Source organism: Zonotrichia leucophrys, chromosome 4A (assembly GCF_028769735.1).
Source record: "Zonotrichia leucophrys gambelii isolate GWCS_2022_RI chromosome 4A, RI_Zleu_2.0, whole genome shotgun sequence".
NCBI classification, from domain to species: domain Eukaryota; kingdom Metazoa; phylum Chordata; class Aves; order Passeriformes; family Passerellidae; genus Zonotrichia; species Zonotrichia leucophrys.
Genome location: NC_088174.1, coordinates 19371933 through 19394128, shown reverse-complemented (window position 1 = coordinate 19394128; position 22196 = coordinate 19371933). Strand labels below are relative to the sequence as shown.

Below are 22196 nucleotides of genomic sequence, written 5' to 3'. Positions count from 1 at the left end.
ACATTAATTCCCTGAAAATATGTTTTCTTCTTTTTGTTGGTTTTCTGTTCTTCATCTTGGCCAGTCTTTAGAGAAAAGCTGGTTGTCAGTACAGCAACGGGACTAAATCACGCTCCGTGGAGACGCTGACGCGAGGAAGGGGCATTGGAGAAATACTGCATTTCATAAACAAAATCACTAGAGCATTAGGAGAGCAAACATGTGGTTTTATGAACATAGTTATAAATATTTAAACATGCAAAATGAAAATGTTACTAAATATCTGTTTTTCATTATGGTTTGATGAACATTTTCATTCTTGGAAGCGTTGCTGGCTGTCTGCACAGAGTGATCACCACCCCCTCCCCAGAATGAATGATGTGTAATGTGAAAACGTGTTAAAATGCACAGTTGTTTGTAATATCTTCTACCAAAGTGGAAGACATCCTACCAAATTTGGTATTCTACTGAATCGCAAAATATTCTTGCCCAACAAACAGGCAACCATCCTGATCTGTCAGCAGCTTGCTGGCTGGATGTTATAAAAAAATCTGAGGATGGTTTAGAAAATATAAGATGTCACTCAGCAAGCTTGGAGTCATGGTCTACCATCCTTTCTCCAGCAAAATTCCTACAGAAGTCAACTAAAGATGGGGCTGCTGATTTCATCATTAGCAACGTATTATTTTGACGTGTCAACAAGCGTGGCACGGTTCTGTGTGTCTCGGTGCAAGGCTGCAGCAGGCAGTGTGGGGCGGGCGGCTGCGCTCTGCCCCTGGGCAGGGCTCTCGGGGCGCGGCTGCACCTTTCGGCGGGGCGAGGCACGCGGGGCGTGCAGCTGGGCTTGCGTGCGGGGAGGCCTGTGAGCAGGCAGAGGCCGCGCTGTGCCTCCTGTGCGTGTACGGCCGGCGTCTGATTCCTCAGAGTCAGCGCAGGCAGCCCTCTCTTGGCTTCGCTTCTCCATCCCTGCCTCCCCACCGAGCTCTCGCTGTGCTGTGGAGGTCATGAAATCAGGTGCCAAATTAGATATTCCTTTATGTACCAGAGAACGCATTTTATATTAGTCCCATACCTAATGTTGGCTGTGCTGAGTTTCTGGTGCAGGCACGGCCCCGGTGCGCTGGCGCATCCACACGCACGCGCACGCTGTTTACTATTCCTCTTGCAATTGCTCCCACCAATAAATCTGCACTTGCTGTAGCCAGGATGGAAATCTTTGAGACAAAGGACTTGAATGGGCAGTTTTTTATTGCTGTTATAGAGTAGAAGGCCCCAAGCTGGGGGCTACTGCATGCATGAATGCTGCCCCCCTTGGCTTGGTACTGTCTTCTGTGAGCTCTATACCAGTACCAGAGACTGTTAAGGGGAGAGGGCCCCAAGGCTGGTATTTCCCCGTTTCAATTCCTACTCCTCTGACTGCAGCAAATCCCAAAGAAATGATGGCTGAGAAGTAAACTTGGGGAAGAGTGTAGAAGGGCAGGCTGTTGGGCAGTGCAGGGGATGCGTGGGAGGGCAGCACAGAAACGTGGGAATGAGGAACAGAGGAACAAAAGAGATGTGGGTTGGCGAAGGAGGAGTAGTGGAGTGAAAAGCGGCCAGGCTGGTGCAGCAGTGAGGAGCTGCTCCTTGTCCCTGTGTGTGAATACATCCAGCTGAGCCTTTTGCATTTGCAGGCTGTTCAGGCAGAGCCCCCGCAGAAGTGTGTGAGTCTGGAGACGTGCACAGGGTTTGCCCTGTGGGAAGCAGCGTGTGGTGCCTGGAGTGAAGGACGCTGCAGGCTCCACGCTGCTGGCTCCCACGCTGCAGCCATGCGGGCGGCTGTGGGTGCAGTGTGCGGGCACCACTCAGGGTGAGGGACACCGCTGTGGGTGCAGCGCCTGGGCACCCACGGTGCCATTCCTGTGCCGGGGCTCTGCGGTGGGGATGGGACGCGTCCCTTGGCGAGCTGGGCCTGAGCTGCAAGGGGGAAAGAACGGGCTGCTGTCCTGCCGGCAGCTTCGTGCCCAGCAGGCTCGGGGGAAGAAGGGCCCTTGGGGAGCTGTGGTGGCCCTCCTGCTCCCCCGTGGCTCCCACTAGCCCCCATTCTTGCAGGCCACAAGCGGGTGCTGCCCTGGCAGAGGAACTGGGCTTGGCTTCTCAGCAGCAGCAGCAGCGGTGGTGCTGTGCTCCATCCACTTGCGTCAATGCAGACCTTTCCATGGACTCCAGTCGGGGTTGGATCAAGCCTTGCATGATTGTGGCCCTTGTGCATTTCAAAACTGTGTTAATCTATATCTGGATCCCAATGGGGGCACTCGGGATGAGCTGAGCTCAAACAATCCTTGGCAGGAGGGACAGACTGGAGTTGGCAAGGATTTTTGTCCCATTATTGGTAACTCAGAGGAAGGAATTTACACACCATTTTAATATATGACAACTTGAGGCCTGTCATCTTTAGCCTATTAGAAAAGCCTCATTTTTAACAAATCCCAGAGCGTGTAGCAGGCATGGTGCTGCAGCTGGGTTGAGACTGCACGCTGGTCGTGGGCAGAGGCACAGGACTGCTCTCTGTCTCTTTAGACACAGAGCCACTTCTGCTGCCGGGTCAGCGCTGTGGGTGCCAGCCCCAGCCCCCCGGGCTGCTAACCTCTCACTCCCGTTTGACCCTGCCAGCAGGGGCGGTGGGAATTTTGGGGCAGAAAAAAGCAGTCGCAGTGCAGCCTGTGGAGCAAACCCCACTGAAGGCTCTTCCTGACTAGTTTAATCTGCCTGCGTGTGCTCAGCAAGTTTAGCCAGGGTTGTTTACCAAGCTCAGAGGAGACTTGCCTGTCTGCACTAAAATCTTCACAGTATGTCCCAAAGACCCAGAGAGAGATGTTACACTCTTTCAGTCAGTTTGCTCTTTTCTCCAGTGAAAAATCCAGATGGGTGCTTGTCTTGAAAACTGGTTTGTATGAAGTCACACTTTCTGCTTTGTATTTCTGGATTTCTAAAGTAGAAAAATTCAACTTGTAAAGATTTTCCAAGATTATTTAGGCCTGTTGTATCAAGACCAAGAAATTAATCCATACAACCAGAAAATGGCTAGGAAGGATGGAAGAAATATGTTTGGGGTTTTGTGTTGTTTGAATATTTTGGGGTTTTTTGGGGGGAGGGGGTTTGTTTTGTTTTGGTTTTTTGTTGTTGTTTATTCTGTGTTTGGGGTTTTTGTTTTCTTTTGTTTTTTGTTTTGGAGAAGGAAAGAATTTTAAAATAGTTTCTTTGTTTTACAAGCATTAGTTGTATTTTTATCAACCATCAAAGCACCTGATACTCAGCAAACCATTTCCTTCAAAAACATCCTCATACAGAGATTGCTGAAATAATCAACCAAAAGCATTGGTGTCAGCCTTAGACAAACAACTGTGTTTCTTTGTAATCTAATGCCATTTCAATATCTTGCTTTTAATGCAGCTGAGAGAATGATTTGATGGACAAGGCACTGATGCTCACGAGCCTGAGTTCAGTTGTTAGGGCTATGTCAGAAATTATTTTTCACAGGCAAGTGTAGTTGGAGTGTCAGCTCCCATTAAGTATATTAGGGCCTCTGAGGTTCAGTGCTAGCACACTATGTTTTGTAGCCTTTGGTTTGCTTCTGTGGCAGCAAAACCAGAAGGTCTTTGGTTAACTTCTGACCACTGACATATTAAATGAAGATGAGCATTTGAGCAACATCAGTGATTTCAATTGACTCATCAATTGCCATTGCATAGCAGTCCTCATGTTTCACTTTGGTAACAAGCTCATCTGCCACATCTGATGCCAACAATTCAGTCCTTCAAACAAATGACATGTTTGATAAAGAAATCTTTTAAAATTCATTATGCACTTTGGCTTTTGTCTTTCCTTTTAATACAGCATCTGTTGCAGCCAGGATACATTCCTTGATCGTTTCTGAGTCTGCAATTATTTTTATGCCTGCCCAGTGTCCCGGAGATGTGAAACGAAGCTGCCATGCTATGCTGCTGAGCCCTGAAACTCTACACAGACATTCAATTTAATCTCTTGGCACAGACTGCATTAAAGTAGTGTCATCAGTGCACACTTGTGATAAAAAGACGACATGAAGAAAGACAGTGAACTAAAAGGCCCTGCTTTTTTTCTGGGAAGAAAATAGGATATCTGTCCCTTCATTTGTTTCATGGCTTCCTTGCACAGCCATTTAAATTCAGCAGAAGGCTCCAAGTGTCTAAACTTTATCCTAAGCATTTTCTTCAGTGCTGGAAAGGAATACAGTTAAGTGTCCTAGGGGGAATTTTATAGAAAATGCTATGTGCAATGTTAATGACTTGGGATGGGGTTGTACATTTTTCCATAGAGAGCCAGTAGGGAAACAAATACAGGACTCAGTGAGAAGTGTTCTGCAGGAATCCACTGCTCTGTGGCTCCAAAGACAGGCAGAAGGATAATGAGGGCTTTAGCCCAAAGTGCCTCCTTGTGCCTCCGTCCTGCTCCATGCCAGAGCCCTGTGAATGTCTGGAGCTGGAAGAAATGACAAACTTCTTGGGTGCCACAAGAGATTGCATCAGCATTACTGATCCCTACTCGGCTCGTTACTGAAAATGCATCAAGCAGCTATTTGGGTCAGACTGCTAAATTTGTAGACACGGAGTGTCAAGAAGCCTTTTTGTCAACTTGGTACCGTTTAGTGTTATTTGTCTTCAAGTTCAAAGCAATCGTGGCCTCAGACTTGTGATATTTTCTGCCCTTTCCCCTTTCTGTTGGCTCAGACCTCTTCCCTTTGAGGTCAACATCAAAATAAAGATGTATGTTTCCTCAGCCTGACCATGGCTCTGACTCCTTAGATCAGCAATCCTATAGTCCATATGTCTTCCCATCTGTCAACTGGCATTTGAAGCCAGCTTGCTCCTCTATTCTTTCAGACAAGTGTGAGAATCAGGAGTTTCTTTAATGACGGTTGCAGGCCTTAAAGCATTTGCTAAGATACTACCTATTAAGATCCCTTGATGGCACCTTGAATAGAGATCAAAAGCAACTGAGTTCACTCCACAAATCTGATTCCGTCAGTCAGTTTAGGGCATTGAGAGAGGGGTGGGGAGGGCTCCGGAGGGCACCGCGCTCCCGCAGTTAGGAGACAGGCTTGGGAAGTCTGAGCCCTGGCTTCTGGGCGGGACAGAACGCAGCAAACAAGCACTGCTGAATCCCTCCAGTGGTGGCTGAGCTCCAGCTGCCGGGGCTCCTTGGCTTCGAGAAGCAGATCTGTGCAGCAGGGCCTGGTGGCTTTGCCAGGGCCCTTCTGGGTCTGAACTGTGCCTGGTTTGAACAAGCGCTTTTCGGTGCTGCATTAGTACCTGTGTCTGCGCCTTTGGCTGAGAGATTATTCTAAACCTGGTAGTCACATAGACAAAAATCTGATAGTACAAAATATTCTTCTCATTAATAATTACTACCAGGCTGCAATTTGTCTCTTATACTTTGGAGAGCTGCTAATAATGGGAATCTGTTTGCTGCTTCACCACTGGGACTGCATGAAAGGCGATGTGGAGAGATGCTGCCTGCACAGCATGATTGCAGCTAGGTGGTCACTCTTTCTGGGGGCACAGTTTGACTTTCAAACTCCCCTATTCTTAGTGCTTGTCAGGAGATGATGCAAAGCCCTTGGAATATTTGGGAAGGTGTTTGCTCTGGTGGTGCATTTCTCCAAGTGACTATCATAGAGAAATTAGTGGGAAGCTGTGGACATTATTTCAAGCCCAAAGCCTAAACCTCAAGGCCTTGTTGGATAGGGGGGCTGGAAAATGCAGGGTGCTCACCGTGGGAAGGGTGGTGGAAGGCATTCCCCAGGGACCCTCCCTAGCCAGTGCTGACAAAAGTTGCTGTTTGTTTATGGGACCCAAATGTCTGAGAAGAGCTGAAAAGCGCCAGGATGTGGCTGAGTGCCGGAGGATGGTGTCACAGTACTGACTGTCAAGTAAAACTTGACTTGCTGGAGTCAAGGACACCATATGTCCTTCGATTTGTGTTGAAGCCTGTTGAAGTGTGAGCATGAACCTGAAGTCCAGACACAGACTTTCTTTGGCCTCAGTGTCTTTAACTGCAGTCATAATGTAATTTGTGCTCCTTGAGCGAAAACAGCTGCTCTGGCTCCCTGCTCTGGAGCCTCACTGCCTTCAAATCAGGTGGTTAGTCAAAACTTGGGGCATGTAGATTGTTTCTTTTTAGGATGGAAAACAGAAATTACTTTGATGCAATTGTGTGTCTTCCCCCAGAAGATGCACCAGCTCCTGGACACTGCAGTCAGCAAAACATCAAGGGTCATTTTGTGTTCCCACTCCAAGCTGGCTCAAAAGTGATCTCTATCTGAGACTGTCATTGGACTTATTTAAATGCATTTGGCTTTCTGCTCTTATTCTCTGCCTGTACTCTTGGTGACCCACTGTTTTTCTTTTACAACCCCCACTCAGTCTATTTTGTCTCTTTTACATGATGATGCTCAGCCAAATTTGTCTTCAACACAGTAATTTTTAGTGTGAATCCATATCTGCCTTTTTAGGGGGTAGTAGCGAGGGTGACGTATACTTGTGGTTGCAGCAGAAGCTGCTATTGAGTTGGATAAAATAGGATGAATGCTGTATAAAAGCCTTCAGAGAGCTGTGAAATCTCCATGCTCTCTTCCTTGTTCTCCTGGGAACACTTGCACAAAGAGTATTTTTAATGTGAAGCAAAAAGGATTCTGACGAATACTCATTAACATTTTGTTTCTGCAAAGATTCATGATTATCACAAGGCTGCAAGGGACATGTATTCAGTAAAGCTCTTAGATGTATGCTTAGTTTTATGTATATGCTTAAATCTTCCCGATGGCCCCTGCTTTACTGAATAGACTTATTAACCAAGACAAAACCAGGTATTTGATGGAGCTGATTTGTACTGCTCAGGTATGATGCAGGTCTCCAACCTCACTGCATAATAATCCTCTGTGAGCAGTGAATCCTCTCAAACAAGTGTCGCAGTGGACTGGTTGAACTACACACCAAAATCATTTGTGTCATAATTGTGAACAACAAACCATAAGAGCAGCATTCAGCCAGAGAGGCTGGAAGGGGAAGAACATCAGAGCCATCATATGCTGTAGCTTGTTTGCTTCATGTGCCTTTGTGGTGGGAGCCCAGATGGAAAACATCCGGCGGAGGTATTGCTTCTCCATTGCCACTGTGGCAGCTCCAGCGCCATGAATAAAGATCTGATATGGGCTGCAGTCTTTGTCACACACTGGCTCTGTCCCTCAGGGCGTATGCAGGCAGCCCCATTTCCTGCTGCCTGTTCCGAGCAGGTTGAGCCCAGAGCAGGCTTTGTCAGGAAGAGTTAACGCAGTAGCATGGTGGTGTGTCCGCTCCTTGTCTCGTCTGAGGGCAGGAGCAAGGCTGTCTGTCTGTGCCTCTTCCTGCAGGCATGCCGCGGCCACGCTGGCTGCTGCTCCCAGCGCCCTGTGCAAGCTGCAGGCTGGGCTTGCTCGGCTGTGCCATTACACACTGCCCTAGATTCACTTCAGAGTCAGGATTTCCCATTTGTGCGGAAGAGGAACATGTTTTGGCGGGCACAGGACGCAGTGGAAGTAAGCAGACATGACAGAAGGGTTTCCAGGCTTGCTGGAGTTCTCATATCTTGTCACAGGGGGAACCATACACTCATTTTTCATGAGGTCCCCATTCTTCCAGTGGTTGTAATCCACTTTTTGTGCCTCTTTCCATATGAAACGTTTGGTTTCTTTTAGCAGTTGTTCGGGTGGAATAATGAAGTCTAAGAGTTGGAAACAAGCAAACAAAAAAGTCCCCCCCCCAAAAGATTGCATGGTCTTCGCTATTTCTTTTATGAAAATGAAATGTTCTGAAGATGTTTTGTATAGCTGAGTGTCATTTTGAGTCACTTGAAGCACACTGAAGCTTTGACACGATGTCATTGGGAACTGCAGTTTCTGTCACTGTGCAATGGATGGTTTGCTAAGACCTTCACGAATGTAACACCTGTAAATACTGCCTAAGCCTCAGGGTGTGATCCAGCGCAGACCAAAAGCCCAAGTGTCTCTCCTGGGAATGAGAAGCTCTGGGTTCTGGTTCTTAATGACAGGATTTTCTGTTTTACATCCGAAGAACCCTGAGGAGCAGAGGTGTGGCTCCAGGACGTCCGTGGCTGCAGGGTTCAGGTGCTGCAGCCAAGCGAGCTCATCGGGCGATGCTTCGGTCCTGGTTCTGTGCCCGGGGCACGAGGGCAGCAGTCAGTCCCCCTGCTCGGACACAAATACTGATTCAGGCGGGCCTCTTGTCCCTGCAGGGCAGGGTGAGCAACTTCAGAATATGACAAGTACTTAGTAATTGTCACTAAAGATCAGTCACCCAAGAAGAGCTCTGTTTTCTTTAGACTAACTGGCCAAAAGCATCCTGGTTTAATTTCAGGAGGGACAGGGGTGTTACAATGCTGTTTTTTACATCACCATTCATTTTGACTGTGTTGCAACAACAGGTTACTTATTACGTGTGTAGTTGGGGGTATTTTTATTAGTTGATAGAAAGATAGCTGTAATTAATGGACTGGGTAATTCGTTGTAACAATAAGCCATATTGTGACATGATTGTTAAACAATTCTACCTTAGCAGAAAAAGAAACATTGCAGAACAGAACTCAGGGTTTCTTAGAAAGCTGTGCTTGACCTTTAGTGAAGACTGGAGGCGGTAGCACCTGTTAGCATGAAGCAAATGAAGATGGTGAATCACTGCTATTTATGTGACAGAAGTTGAGCATTATAAACATGTCGCTTCTTGCATTAACACATCTTCCAAGTCCACAGAGCTGGTGTAAAAAATATGGAACTACAAATGGTTAAACTCCACCCAGCATTTGACATAAGTACTCTTTCTCAGCACGTAAGTAATGTGAATGTTATGTTGCACAAATACTTAGAGCTTCATTTACCCTCATCTTCTTTTCATTATTTGCAGGAGGTCTTGTTCTCTGATGGTGTCCTGAAAAATACAAAGTGGATATTATTCTTATCTCCGCTGCTGATATTTACTGCTGATAAATAGACTCAGTAAAATGGGAACAAATGTTTGTTTCATAATCCTCCTGCAACTGCTGCCTTCATTATATATGAAGAACACAGAGATTAAGTCTGCCATTTGCCAACAGCATGTTTCCAGTTTCTGTTTATATAGTACTCACAAGCAACTGTATATTTATATTAACCTGTACCTGGACTGAAATATATTTTTTTCCTTCTTGGGTAAGATATGAGGATTAATTATTGATGTACTCACTCTAGCCTTTCAACCTGGCTGGGATGGCAATTTTTCCCCCATGCTGCACTATTTGAAATATGTTTTCTCCTTGGTGGCAGTGAAGATTGTACTGCAGTGAATTTATATTTGCCTCCTTAGAAGTTTTATATTTTTAAAATATTTTTGTGCACGTGGGTAAAGTCCATTTTCTGAAAATGAATTTCTTTTTATCACAATATGTTATTAGACCACATCTTAAGAGTTAAAGTTTTATCATAGTCAGATTCTATTTGCAGATAGCATCATGTGGAGACTGTTTTCAAAAGCATTAACTCAAACCACACGGATGCACAACTATTTTAGAAGATGAGAATTCACACATGCTTTTTATTATAATGCACATAAAACTGAAGTATAATACAGTAGGCTTGGCAATAAAACAGAGTAGTCAATATATAAATTTTATGCCTGGTTCTTTAGATTAATGAACTGCTTTTCTTGATGAATTGAGAATGAATGAGTAAAACCACAATGATCTGATTAGATACTAAATCAGTTTTTTTCTGGCAATTCAGAAATTGTGCACCTAGTTCAGTTTTGGTTTGGGGTTTGGCTGGGTTTTTTTTGTTTGTTTGTTTGTGGGTATTTTTTGTGGGTTTTTTTGGTTTTTTTTTTTTTTTTTTCCTTTTCCCCCTGGGACAACTTGATAACCTTCTTGTGCTAGCCAAACCACTAAAGAGGCATTGTCAGTCTCTTCAAGTTCCCTATTGTTCTCAGAAAATCACTTCCTTAAGACATATCCATATGTTGAGGGTCTCAGTAGTACTTTGTGGGAAACAAAGTTATGGATTAAATTCATTTAGTCTGTAACACCATTGAAGCTGGATTCAGCTGGCACAAATACCTCTTGATGCTGTTCTAGCAGGGGGAGTCTGCCTTTGCCTTCTCTTTTCTGGCACAAGAAATGCGGAGAGGCCAATAGTCAATAAGGACAGCTGCCGGTGAGGGAGATTCCTCAGGGCTGAGATTTCAAGTTGATCCACTTCATACATTTGGAAGCTCAGATTTGAATGTAAGAATATAAATGAGGTCAGTGATTTTCCAAATGAGGTGAACAGCCAGACGACCTCCTTCTGCAGAGCGGGCCCCATATGTGTTTGTGGCAGAGAGAGACCTTTTCAGTTTCAGAAGTACTGGGAAGAAAAAATACAGATGGAAGCTGCCACAAGCCAGACAAGCCTCTAGAGGCTGGCAGGGAAGGAGTTAATCAGCCCCTTGAGAGCAGCTAGAGCAAGGCCTGTGCAGCAGGTAGTGATTTGTAGGAGGGTTGGGATGGGCCAGCTGGGAGAAATGATCTGATTGCTTTGGGATGGGTCTCTATAAAATACTGTCTCAGCAGAAGGGTCTGCTGGAGAGGCAGCTTTGTTCTTAGGCTGTAGGGAGTTGTGGCTTAGCCTGTTGTTACAGATTTAGGTGAGAGAAACTCTGTTTTACACTTTTCTTCAGAGTCCTGCTAGTGGTTCCCAAAGAGGTGCTGCTTTTGCAGTGAAGGCCTCCCTTCTCTACGGTGAGAGCAGAATGGTGGTGAGCCTTGAGATGGTGGCATCTCCTTTTGGTGCTGCAGGTCCTGGCTGGGAGGGCAGATTGGCCACCGTGGGAATGGAACCGTGCCAGAAGCTAGCTGAGATAAACTCTGCCATGGGAAAAGATGCTTGTCTGATTCTCCCTTCCCTTACCATCTTCTGTAGTTGCTGGTCCAGAGCAAAAGTGGTGTGGGTTACTCCAGGAGTGAGTGGGTCCTGGAGGGTGGAGGGCTATGGCATCCTGTGTCCACAGGGCAGCTCTGGGGTGGTGGTAGAGCCCCTCCATATGGAGGGTGAGTGCTGTGAAGAATGGGAATGCCTACATTTAAGGCTGTAAGGGTTAAATCTGATGGCCGTGGTGAACCCTTCAAGGTGGAAGGAGCAGCTGCTGTAGAGGTGGTTGGAAAATGCAGAGTGTTGTGAGACTTCTGCCAGGGCTCTGGGACAGTTGTTGTGGCAGGAAGAGCAGGATCGCTAGGGCAGCCCAGGGGGCTTCAGTGTGTGCGGCTGTATCGGAGAGGGCTGAAATGGAGGGAGAAAGAAAACAAGTGCTGGAAAAGGTGGCAGCACTGACACGGTGGTGAGCTGGTGAGTGCAAGCTGCAGGCGTCTCTCAGATGGGCTGTAAGAAAGGGAAGGAGAAATGTGGGATGCAGAGAAAAAAAAAGACTAATAATAATAAAAAAATTTAAAAGCTCGAACAGAGCTTGAAATGAGCCTGCCAGGAGTGGGGGTCCTGTCCCGGGGATCCAGAAGCTGCCCTGGCATGCACAGGCCTCTGTCTGGTCCCTTTTCTTCCTTGGTAGCGTCTTCCCCCTCCCCCTCCTCCTTTGTCAGGCAACTCGTTAACACTTATTAGCAAGCATCTTCAAAAGGCCAGGAGGGGGGAAAGGATGGGAGAGGAGCTGAGATGGCTAAAGGAAATGATTAGGAGATTCCTTTTCCTTTCTGCCTATTGAAGCTTTAATGACCAGCCCTTGCGCTGTCTGTGCCCTCCTGCATTGTTATCCAGCCCTGCCCTGGGACCGCAGCACCCCAGCTCCCCCGGCGCTGATCCGCTCTGACATCTGGGGCACTGAGGTGCCCACAGCCGCCAGCCTTTCTCATGCTGGGCTGTGCTGCTCTCGCTGCCCTTGGCACTGATGGCAGGGCTGTGCCAGCGCTGGCTCCCCCCTGCGAGGGTGCGCTCTGAGCCGGTGTCACCAGTGCTGGGCTGCCTCGCTGGATGTGATCCTGCCTGGGACTGATCTCTATTTCTGTCTAAGCATGGCTGGTCAATCCTGGGTATCCAGTGCCTAGGAGCTGCTGGGCACCACCCAGGCTGGTTTCGTGGGCAGGACTGTGCTTGCCTGAGGTGGATGAAAGAGGGTTGAACAGACAGAATTTGGCCCATAACTTTCCATTTCTGCCTTATAGTTCCAGCTGCAATGCATGTTCAGTTGTTTCCTCTTGAGCTAGTTATCGAGAGCTGAGCGCTAATCCCATTGGCGAGGATGGCAGAGCTCCCATTTGGGAGGAGTGCACTGGAGCAGCAGAGGCTGTTCTGTGCTGCTCTGTTGTGGAGTGTGGGTTATATTTGTTTTGCTCTATCCATCAGAGTCTTTACCCTTTCCAAGTTACAGTACAGAAACATATCCTGGGATAGTTTTTATGCATTAGTGAAGTCCACAGGGAAGGGCTTGTCTGTCAAAAAACTCCTCTAACTTGGTAATGAGAACCATCCCTCCACCCCTCCCATCCAACAGACACAAACTGAGAAATTTCCAGAAGTTGCTGAAGTTCTGCCTCTCCCAAGGACTCTGTAGGCATAAAGTACCAGTGTATGTTGTCCTTTCCCAAGGCTTCTGCCTTTTCCTGCAGGAACAGCACCTTGGCATCTAGAGAGTTGGGTGCCAGCAGCGCATGCTTGAGCAAGCAGGTGACCTTCAGTGCTGAGTTCCTGCTTTGCAGAGGAGAAGAAAAGTTTCATAGATTTCCTGCCCCTACTTGATGACCTTTAAGTGGGGGTGTGTATGTGTAACTGCATGCAAAGGCAAAGCCTTTATCCCAGGAATGGGCCCTTTGGGACAAAGACTTTAAAAAGTAACTATCAGAATATCTGTGTGTGTCTTGGGGCTGGAGTTAAAGGTCTAGGGTGCTTCCTGAAGTCAGATCTGACTCTGAAAGGCAGTGCTGCATCTGCTATGGGCCTTGCTGAAGACCTGGCATCTCTGCTGGGCTTCTTCAGTGTCTTCTGCTGACCTACCGGTGCAGATACGTGTTTAAGAATGACTCTGTGCCCACCTACCAATACCTGGAAAGAGGTTTTGACCTTGGTTAGGGCTTGGCTATACAGAAGATAGATGTGATTCTTAGTAATATAAAGTCATTTGCTCCAGAAGATGTTTTGAGGGCTCTGGCTCGCTCCTTGGGGATGTAAAGTGGTAGGGGCAGTGACTGTATAGAGACAAATAGAGCCTTGCTGAATCAGGGGATGTTTTAATATTGAGCCCAAGCTGCAAAGGAAATTTACTCAGTTTGTTGACAGTTGTGTCAGCATCAAAGACGAGTACAAATTTGAAATGAAAGTAAGTGATTTAGTTTGTTCTGTGTTTCAGCTTGTAGAACATACCATGGGTAATGTGGAGAAAAAACAAACCAAAGAGCTGCTGGTGGCTGGCTGGAGTATTCCTGCTCATTTTCCTGCTCCAAGTGCCGGGAGCCTGAGTTCACACCAGCTCCTAGAAGGCTCCTTCTTTCAACAACTTATTATTACAGTCTGCTGAGAGTGTGAGCCAATCTCCTCTGTGTCAATAGCTGAGGGTTTAATTTTAAACAAGGGGAAAAGTGGATTTTCAGATGAATACTGGAAAATTGGAAATATGCATGGAATAAAAAGCACAGAAGAATTGATGAGCTGGAAAAAAATAGAAAAATATTATTTTTTGGTGTTTTTCAGAGTATATTCTTTATCTGATACTTTTTCCATGCAGCATTTTGGAAAGCATTTGGCAAATGCATAGAAGTAATCTGTAGGATACTTTTTAGTCAGATGCCGTAACTTAGACTAATTTACTGCCTTCAGAAATAGCTGCAAACAAATGCAGTGATTAATGTGTCAGTTTAAAATTTGTGTGGGGAAAGAGTTATAGCTGTAGAATACAGGAAATATTTAGGACAAACGTTTCAAAAATGTTACAGCTTCTTAGTAAGAGAAGAGGGAAAACTTTCAATTACGCATTTTATTAACATCTCCTTTTTAGCTCGATAAAACGGTAACAATGTTAAAATCCCCTCCTGGGAAATAATGTCACATGGCTTGCCACTGATAGAACTTGAGGAGGTTAGGAGATGCTGGTGGAGTTAACCAGTTGTTAATCAGCTGCTCATTTGCAGCCTAGTCTTGCTCTAGCTGGACTGGAGATAATCATATGGTGATTTTGACTTGGAGGCAGGTTTGTTGTGAACTTGGTGTCTTAACAAGAGCTGTAAGGAATGACTTTATTCCCATGGTAAAATCAGGTCAGCTATTGCACTTTGTGGTGGTGGCAGGTCAGCAGGTGTTGGTGCTGAGGTGTCTGTGTCGGGTGGAGCAGCAGGACCATCTCTGGTGGCTTCCTGACAGCCCTGCAGCTGCTGGCTTTGCTGAGGGCACTGTCCTGAGCCCAGCCCTCTGGAGAGCATCTGGAGCAGGTCTGGAGGGGCTGGGGCCCGGTACAAACCTCTCAGGGGCTGGTAGGAGCAAGATGCTTCTGCAGGTTGTGGGGTCTGGACTTGGGCTTGCCCTGCTGTGACACACCTGATGGTGGGGTCTGGGACAAGTCCCCGCAGGGGGGGCTGTGGGACTCAGCCACTGAGGTTCACATTCCTGTGACAGGCTGTTGGTAGGGCACCTGGGAAGTACCAGGAGCACCAGGGCTGGATATAAAGCTGCTGTGGGCCTGCTCCTGACGGGGCAGTCCTTCAGGAGTGAGGGAGTCCCACAGGATTTGCTGTGAAACCTCTTCACTGCACGTCAGTAACTGAGAGTTGGTTCATTACACTCCTGTCTCCTGCTGCTTATAGTGTTGGTTCCCTTTGCCTCCTTATCCTTGGAGCATGAACTCCATGTAGCAACCGGCAGCTGTAGTGACTAGCTCAGCTCCTTGTCTTCCTGTAAATACTAGTTTTCTCCCCCCAGAAAAGGAGTTTTGGTGATATAATCCTAATGAATGAAGGGGTTTTCTTAATTAAAGTAATAATCTGAAAGTTGTCATTGGTAAGTGTGTAAACAAGCTGATTGCAGCAGGCACATGAATAGCTCTAATGAGCACGTGTGGGTACTGAATTAACCATGGTTCACAAGCCATGCATGGCTATATGGTTGTTCACAAATAACCACTTTCCCCTTTTGCTTGACTTTGCCTGCCACCCCAAAAATCTTGTCTTTACACAGCAAAAAGGAATCTGCATCTCTCACAGGAGGAGAGCTTTGAAGGCAATCACTGTTCTCAGGGTGGCTGGGGAGGCACTCCGTGCTCTTGGTATTTTTTTCCCTGAAGTGAAGTGCAGGCTGGTGGGTACAGCATGTGTGTTCAGCATTGGCCTCTCTTGCTGGTGGGTTGTTCCTTGGCTCTGAAGGTATTTGTGTTTATCAATGTCTGATTTTATGTGGGAGGAGTGAGGAGATTTCTGTGGGGCTCCGTGTGTTCCCTTCCCAGCTAGCGCTGTCTGATATGTGCGTGTCCCATGTGCACTCCCTTTCTCCTGTCCCTTGGGGTTGGATAGCCATTCTCTTGTGAGTGCTTAGAGCAGCGCCCTGGTGCTGCTGGAGATCTTTCTACAGGATGGGTTCTTCTCTTTTTCCTACTAAATTCTCCTGAAAAAGACCAAAAAGAGCAACACAAATTCAAGCTCTGGTAGGGTTGTTACCGCAGAGTGTCCTGTGCACACACAGTCACTTCCATGCACATTTGAGTTAAAATGGAAGCTCGCAGGTGGAATTTCTGCACTGGTGTGATCTGTCTGGCTCACTTCCCTTTCCTGCCAAAGGGAAGGTAGTGCTGCCCTGCTCCCCAGGCAGCTCTCTCTGGTGCCTGTTCAATGGACGTGAGCCCAAGCTGGCTTTAGGGACCAAGATGTGTGCTAAGCTGTTGTCCGCTGCCCTGCAGGAATTGGACTGCAGGAACCATGGGGAATTACAGCCTTCAGGTGTATTTCTTCTATCAAGCAGGCTGAGCTTTGCTGGAGATTTCTGGTTTCAAGGTTTGGCAGAAATTGTCGTTTCACGTTGCTAGCAAAGAGTCTGAATATATGCCATATAATTAACACCAGGAAATTCTGACTCCTGAGGCTATAGGGTTAAACAAATATATGTCCCCATTAAACTTGAATAATAAGAGGTTAACTCATTAGGAAAAGAACACTCTTGATGTGCTTAATGGAGGGAGAGAGTATTAACTCTTACAGTTCAGTTCCTTGTGAACTCTTATGTTAGTCACACTTTCATTTTTGAGTGCTGATTTTTTTCTGCTGCTTTACACCTCCAGATTGACCCATTTGTTCTGTTTATTCTGTATGAGTTGTCTTTTGTTTCCTGGATTATTGATATGCCTGGATCCTTTGGAGTCTTGAAAATTATGCTTTGTTGATGGTTGGTGCATACTTTAAAGTAATATGCAGCACAGAACAAAGGCAAATCTTTAAAACCCCTTATTTGAAAATAGGTGAAGTATAGATAAATTAACATAGCCAAGGGAAAAACCCTGCAAGCGTAACAGTTCTTTGATTGTGGTGTAAGCAAGCCTTATCCAGGCTGTGGCTCTGGAACGCCTTTGGTGTTCCCCAAATACTGCTGTACTCTGGAGAGCAGGTATTGTCTGAAATCATAATCTGGCAGAGCTGATTGCTCCCTTCATGCTGGACACTGGTGGAAATAAGTCAGCTCCAGCTCCTGCAGCCTTTTCCTCCATGTCCTCTTCCTTGCTGAGCACTGACCATGCACTCTGGATTGCAGCTGCTGGTAGAGTGGGAGATACATCACTTTGATGTTGGAGATTCTCCTGGACAATTCTTCCTCACTCCACACATATTTAAGTGTTGTTGTTTTGAGTAGTTTGAGTCTGGCTTCTTGGGAACTTCTGGCACTATGAAGTCAATAACCCTAATGCTGATCATGCTGTTGTCAAAGTAATTATTCCAAGTGTTGGCTCCATATGATGCAATTAAACTATTGATTAGTACAGTTTGGTCCAACCAAGGAAAAAAAATGTGGTTCTTTGCACAGATTTCCTAGAACTGAGAGACTGTTTTTTCTTTGAGGTTGCCCTATTAAACAAAAGGAACAGATTCAATTCAATAATTGACTTTGGTAAATGGAGCACAGAGATAATTTGATTCTGTTGTAAGCAAATAGGAAATTTTTCTTCATTGTTACTCTCATTCTGGATCCTTTATAACATCTGGATGTTTCTGGCTGTGCATTTCTTCTACTTGGCAGTTAAAAAATTCTAGAGAGGATTTGAAGTTAGGGGCCCGTGAGGTGAGAAGGGGAACCCAAAGTATTGATGATCCACTTAAGAAATGAGATTGGCTTATGAAACAGCAACATGTGTGAAGCAGCTCTAGCTGGGAATAGTTCTAGGCATGGAAAAGACTAAGAGTAGTCTCAGACTATGTAATAATACTTTTCAAGGCAGAAATAATAATTTATAATTCATGCAGCTGTGTAAGCTCTTAGCAGAGTCAATTATGGAACATTTTATTTTGTGGATCACCTGAGAATAGTCTATCTTCCCAAGTTTTGCAGAGAAGAGATGCAAGAAGTCTGGGAAATGCTTCTAAGCAAGGAGGTTTCCAATAGCAAATAGTACACCAATGATGTCAGCCCGACAGGAAATCAGCATTTTGGCTCCTGCATCCTCCACGGCTCAGCCTCTTTCCTGTATGTGGGAGTGTGCATGTGTGTGTGGAACTGTATAAATAATCTCACACCAACGTGTTTCATGTGGCGAGGGACTGCCTTGGAGCAACTGGCTCCTGGGATGAGTAGGTGCTTAGCATAAACACATTTTGTGTGCTCTTAAAAAAGCTGAGGAACCTGTTTTTCACCTGTGTCCTGTGGAATGATCCTGAGATCCGAGATGCTCTATATGCTGCAGCAGGGTAGAAGAAATAACACATTTTTTCCCTTTTTTTAAAGTAACATGTTTTTGTTGAATTTACTGTCTCTTATGTGGGCAAACTAATCTCTGTTTTTGTCAGGTGTTTCATACAAGACTTCTGTTGCAGCCGCCCAAGCATTTAGATTTCTGTCTTTATTTTTATTGGCCTGGTTTCCACTTTAGCAAATTCACAGCTTGTGAGCTATTGCTGGAAAATTCAAATGTGCAGAACATTAGGGAAGCACTAAGCACAGCCGTCCTCTCAAGTTGTGCTCTGTCTTTGCTCCTAAGAGTGTGTAAGCGGTGAGCGCAGCAGTGCCCGGAGCCGCAATGCCCGGAGCCGCAGCGCCGGGCCCGTGCCCGTGGGCGGGAGGGGATTCCTCCCCTCGGGCTCCGCAGTGGGAGCCCAAGGAGATGGGCCGGGAAATCGCCGCAGCACGGAAGGGAAGGGAAGGGAGCAACTGCCTTGGTCACGCAGCCCACCGCTGGCAGAACAAGCAGCAGAATTAGGTTTCTGCTGGGATATTTAGTCACATCGAAACTAATTTTTCACGGTGCCTCGAGGCAGACTAGGTGACTTCTTACAGTACTTTTTTTGTCCCATTTTATTATGAGCCTATGGATGAATTAACTGTTACCTGCTAATTAGTGAAAGCAGATGAGGACAAATCCTACTCAGGCTCACCTCAGCTTGCCGCGGGTAAACTTGATGCTGACCATGACTCTTCCTTGTTTCCTGGCCAGTTAGCTGTTGTGCCAATCTTGATTAACTTGGTAGTTTAAAAACTGAATTCAATTAATTTCATTGCAGAGACAAGCCCTCTGGCCATGCGACTTTGCAGGGAGAGGCACAGAAATTAGACTTGGATCAGTACCTGCATTTCTCTGGAGTCATTGAAATCCTACCAGTAGTTCATAACTGGAAAGTACAAAAATAAAGCTAATAGTTGTGGCAAAAGAAATCTCACTGCTGTGTTTCACAGAATGCTATGACAGGCAAAGCATGCTTTGAAGGGAAATAGTGTGTTCTTGATATGGTAGAGCCTCTTCTACATGTGCAGTACATTAGTAACGGCAAAGAGATTTTCCAATGGATGTTAATTTAGGCAAAATAAGATGGATTAATACAGGCATTCACCTTCCCTGTCAGTTTAATATCAAGATATATTTATTTGATAGTTCAATGTAGTAAACTCCCCTTTTCCTTAATACACATTTGCAAAAAGTAGGCAATATTGTAATACAGTAATTAGCCATATTTGCCTTTACTATGTGTGAATAAGATTAATATACTAGAGTGTTCAACCTAATTGATCTATTATGTGATAGGGACTCACAACCAGACTGCAAATTACAGTTTAACCCCCCAAAGGGCTAGACTTGTTTAGAAAATGTGTGAGTCTTTAAGAGATAAAATTAATAGAACTGACGTTGACCTAAATATTCAGTGTTATTAATTGTATCAGTGGATTGTGCTGCTTTTATGTGCAACTAGGAAGGCAGTCTTTGGAAAGGAGAGGGTTTATGACAGCAGTGGGAAGGGTGGCTAACAGAAAACATGACAATTATTGCAAGCCAGGTTTTCTGGTTAAAAAAGTGATTGTCACAGGCCCTTAAAATTGCTATTCCATGTGGTTGTGATTAAATAAATCATCCGTGCTGCGCGTTTGGAACATAATGGCTCTGTGGGAAAAAAATGTAAATCAGGTTTTTGTATTAATGAAAACAGTTTAATATGGTTTTAATGACCCATTTTTCAGTCTTCACCAGAAAGTAATTACCAGTTAGATAGTTAGTGCTCTGGGCTTTGTTCTGGCTCTCAGAACTCCTCCAGCCGGTCACCCAGGGGAGTCCTGCCACGCTCCGTGGGCAGCCCTGGGCCGGGCTGTGCCCCGGCAGGGCCGGGCTGGGCTCCGTGGGCAGCCCTGGGCCGGGCTGTGCCCCGGCAGGGCCGGGCTGGGCTCTGCTGCAGCCCTGGGCCGGGCTGTGCCCCGGCAGGGCCGGGCTGGGCTCTGCTGCAGCCCTGGGCCGGGCTGTGCCCCGGCAGGGCCGGGCTGGGCTCCGTGGGCAGCGCCGGGCTGGGCTCTGCTGCAGCCCTGGGCCGGGCTGTGCCCCGGCAGGGCCGGGCTAGGCTCCGTGGGCAGCCCTGGGCCGGGCTGTGCCCCGGCAGGGCCGGGCTGGGCTCTGCTGCAGCCCTGGGCCAGTGCCCCGGCAGGGCCGGGCTGGGCTCCGTGGGCAGCCCTGGGCCGGGCTGTGCCCCGGCAGGGCCGGGCTGGGCTCTGCTGCAGCCCTGGGCCGGGCTGTGCCCCGGCAGGGCCGGGCTGGGCTCCGTGGGCAGCCCTGGGCCGGGCTGTGCCCCGGCAGGGCCGGGCTGGGCTCTGCTGCAGCCCTGCCTTCTGCTCCGGGGTGTGGGGAGCAGCCGTAGTCATGCTGCGAGCCCCGGGCGTGGGGAGCAGCTCCTGGGGCGTGTGGGGCGCCCCCAGTGCCGGGCTCTGAGCTCCTGGGGTGTGGGGAGCAGCCGAGGCCGTGCTCGGAGCCCCCGGTCCCTCACTGGCGGTCGGGCCGAGGCGGTACGGAGGCCTAAGGACAGGCAGCGGCTGCCCCTGCGCCAGAGCGGGGAGCGCTGGCAGCTGGCGTGCCTGCTTAGAGACTTCTCTCTGCAGCGGGACGGGAAATGGAACTGGCGCTGCACGAGAACCTTTGGGCAGGGAAGCAGAGCCCAGACCTGGCCTGGGGGAGGATGCTGCCCAGAGGGATGCTGGCAGGGTGGACAGGCAGCAGGTTCAAATGGCCGTGACTTCATCCCCAGGAGGAATGAGAGGAGAAGAGGTACCAGTAACTGAGGAAACAGCTCAGGAGCCAGGACTTGTGTATTGCTGCCAAAGCCCACTGCGTCTCTGCTCGATTATAAAAATAAAGGTCTGACTAGTGACTGAGGTCTTTTGTACATTTGTAGTGCTTGGAAAGGTCTAGCAGCCAGTATCAGGAGTGGGATTACTGGATTAACTTTTGCTGCAATGCTGCTTAGCACTGGTGTTTGCCCTCTAAGAAGGGCACAGAAGTGGATCCAGACCAGGTGAGGCACCTCTGAATAGGGCAAATTAAGGCCCTGTTGGATGCTCAGGGTTTGCACCTTTTTATGTGGGAGCAGGTGTTTCATAATAAAGGGTTCTTTGCTCTTCCAAAGAAAGGCACAATACAGCCCAATTCCTCAAGATAGGAATACACATGGTCAAGAAGGTCCATCTTCACTTTAGTAGTACATAACATTGGAACAGCTTGCTGAGGAATATGGTGATTGAATTGTCATTGGATGTTCTGATATCAAGACAGAATGCTTTCCTCTAGAAACCTGCTGCAGAAGCTCAGAATATGCTCGTTATGTTGATATTGGATTTGGACAGGATCTGTGTGCTACACTGGAGTGAAACCCAGGCTGTTGTGATGGTCTCAGGTGTGGTCTGTGCATTTGGAGCTCTTCTTTCTGAGCCTTCTGGTGGAGAGAAGGCCAGTGTTGTGTCATACTTGTATAGATGCAAAAATAATCAAGGTCCAGATGAAATCTAGTAGTTGCAAAATTTCTGATTTCTGGAAGCTTCTATGTTAGTCAACTTGAGTGTGCTTGCTGAAACCTAAACACATCTGGAATGTCTCTTGCTGGGAAGCAAAGGCAGGAGTCTTTTGGCTCTGTCGCTCCCAGTGAAAGCCAACCGGTTTGTTGTGCTGTGTCTAGTACCCTACCTGGGGTGGTTCAGGCTGTTGAAAAGTTGAATGTGTGGGTTGATACAGAGCTCTGTGTGACAGCAGCACCTGCATGAGCTGTGCACCTTGTTACTGCAGCTGGCTGGGCAGGGATGTCAGAGCTGACGGCCTAAATGTCCAGTGTGTTCCTGGGGGAGTTGTTTGGGGGCAAGGTACGTTTGGGCTTGGTGTTCCTAGTGCTTATTTCAGCTTGCAAAATTCGCAATATGAGCGTGATACCAGTCAACACAGAGGGATGAGCCTGTGTTCAGAGTTCCTGATGCTATTGAGAAATAAAGTAGTTTGAGGGCAGTGAGTGAGAACAGAAAGATTTTGAGGGAGGTGAGGGTCCTTCAGCCTTTATTTATCCATTGTAAAGAAACATATGAAAGTAAACAGAAATCAATTTTACGAAAACCCCTCCCAGGTCACCTGCAAGGGAAATAATGTAACACTGCTCAATGCCAGGCACTGCAGATTTTGTCAAGACATAAAGAATCCTGGTGCTTTATTTTTATT

At 47.0% G+C, this 22196-nt stretch overlaps 1 long non-coding RNA gene across 5 annotated transcripts in view; it reads left to right on the top strand.

The window, feature by feature from the left end:
- Window positions 1–10553: 10553 nt before the first annotated feature.
- Window positions 10554–22196, top strand: part of LOC135447682 (uncharacterized) — a 76466-nt gene continuing 64823 nt past the window's right edge. For 4 of the 5 annotated variants that reach the window (XR_010440239.1, XR_010440238.1, XR_010440236.1 and 1 more), the window contains exon 1: window positions 10662–10800. This is a non-coding gene — a long non-coding RNA (uncharacterized LOC135447682). Of the gene's footprint in view, window positions 10801–22196 lie in introns of all 5 variants that reach the window. The other variant, XR_010440235.1, reaches the window with a different exon arrangement.